Genomic DNA, 2,326 nt, shown 5'->3' with positions numbered 1-2,326 from the left:
TTGAGCGTGCCATCGAGATCAGCTCCTTACGCCTCTAATTCCCACAGACGGCGCCAATTGACAAGGGATTAACTTGTCAATGCCTATGGATTGTAGGCTAGGGTTTAGTTAGAAGTAGAGGGTAAGTAGATCTCGAAGGTTTCAGCCGAAAAGTACTCGACGATTGTGAAAACTAGGGTTTGCAGACAATGATTCGATTCATTCTTCGTCCCTCGACTCCCCCTTTATATAGGAGGTGGAGTCGAAGGATTCGTGTTGTACAAGTTTACAGAGTTCGGGACGGTTTCTAACTCATCCCGCCAGATTACAACACTTCCTATTACAACTCTATTTCTTCCTTAAACGCATCTTGGGCTCCCGAATCTTCTTATTCTTCGGGTAGTGGGCCTTCAATAAACCCCGGGTACTATATTCGGCAGGCCCATTTGGGATGCCTATGTCACCAGGAGATCCATTTCCCCTTATTTTGAGGCAATTTATTTTTGTGTGTGCTTTTAATTGTTATTTCAGTCATCTGTTGTACCGTCTACCTACGTATACCCGCTTGACAAAACTGTATGTTATGTTCTGCTCTGCTATTGCTGCCATTGACTTCCACCTGTACCTAAGGGGCAAAACTGAAGATCAAATTAAGGCCGGTCAATGAGGGTAAACCTTTTATTCTTCGTGATGTAATATTTTGAACTATTTGTTTTGTGATACTCATATGTACTACATGGATTTATTGAACCATCATTAGAAAAATCATCTTAGATCTACCTCCTAAAGTAATACTTTGAACCATTATTGAACAGTGTAAAGGAATTTCCTTTATTTCTCTGAAAGGAAAGGTTGAATCTCTTGATTATAAACTATACCTATAGTGGATTAGCGAATAAGGGAAAATCTCAAGAAAGGTTTTCTTAGTATGTACGGGATTTTATTTTGTTAATACGTACTTGCAGTGCTAAAGTACTAGAAATTATTACCAACAAGGAATGCTTCAAGTATTCTTTTCAAAATCGGTCAAATATTATTAGGGTAACCAGCGTGTTCATATAATATTTTCCTTTCCACCTCCATCAGTATTTGAAAATACAAGTTAGTGTTGAGATCTTTCAAATATCATTAGGATGCGAAGTATGCTCAGATAATATTTTCTTTCCACTTCCATAGCATTCTGATATTACATGTTAGTGCCGAGATTTTAGTGTGTTCAATATGTTATTAGCAATATTAGTTATAAGATCTTAATGGCATATGCTCCCAAAATTCAGTAGTGCAAAGTGGTTCTGAATAGGCTTCATACCGAGCCTATATAATGGCGTAAGAAAAGTTATAAGCATAATTGATATGGTTTTCTTGCTTTATATCATCCCAAATGAAGCTGTAATTTCTGATTATAAAGCAAAAGTTCCTAGGTGGTTGCAGATATAAGATTTCTAAGCCAATGTAATTCAATGCAAGTTGCTTATATTTTTTTAACATTCAGTAGGAAGACTAAATTGCACTGACTATTTTCTGTTCTTATTTTATCTTGACAAAACATGATATTTTCTAAACTATTTGATCTTAGCTTTTACTGTATGCTTTTGTAGTCACAGATGTATTGTATGTTACAGACTTGATACTCCTGTTGCAGAGAAAAAGGAAGTGGTTTGATCAACTATTGTTGTCTTGCTGAGGCTACTATTGTGAAATCATGAATGCTCTCTTCACACTCAGAGTTTGTACACAATAAGATTATATCTACTATGGAAACTGGAGAATAAGTGTCAAAACAGTTTTGGTCAGGAAACCGATTGATGATTTGGTATATTACATAGGCCCTGTTTGTCACGTTCTTCCAGCTTTATGGCCTCTTTGTGATGCCTTTTTTCCCTTTGCCCTCTATAATTGATGTATTAATACTCTCATGGTTCCTTATACTCCTATTTAGAGGTTTTCCAAATATTTCAATGGAGTTTATTTTCAGAATCTTGTCATGTTAAGAAAAAACAATGTAGTTTACACAATTTAGAAATTCTCAATTTGCATAAAAGTGAATACTCATCAATAGGAGTATGTGTTACTTGCGAAACTAATTTGAGGTACTCGCACAAAAAACTGAATACTCAGCCATTATGTTGGGTTAATGATTGTATGTCTTACTTCGAATAAAAATACGATTGTTATGTGTTCTTATTGTACTGCTTCTGTCAAGAAAGTTAATACTCGACTAATATGTGACCAAAACAACTCCAACAAACTAATGGATCTTTCAGTGACGTGTCCATATTTCTTTTATTGAGTTGCACATCATTGAGACTAAAGCATGTGTTTAAGTCACATGGAGTTGACACAGTTT

The sequence above is a fragment of the Lolium perenne genome, chromosome 5 (genome assembly GCF_019359855.2).
Source record: "Lolium perenne isolate Kyuss_39 chromosome 5, Kyuss_2.0, whole genome shotgun sequence".
NCBI classification, from domain to species: Eukaryota; Viridiplantae; Streptophyta; class Magnoliopsida; order Poales; family Poaceae; genus Lolium; species Lolium perenne.
Note: the sequence above shows the minus strand (reverse complement) of the source record.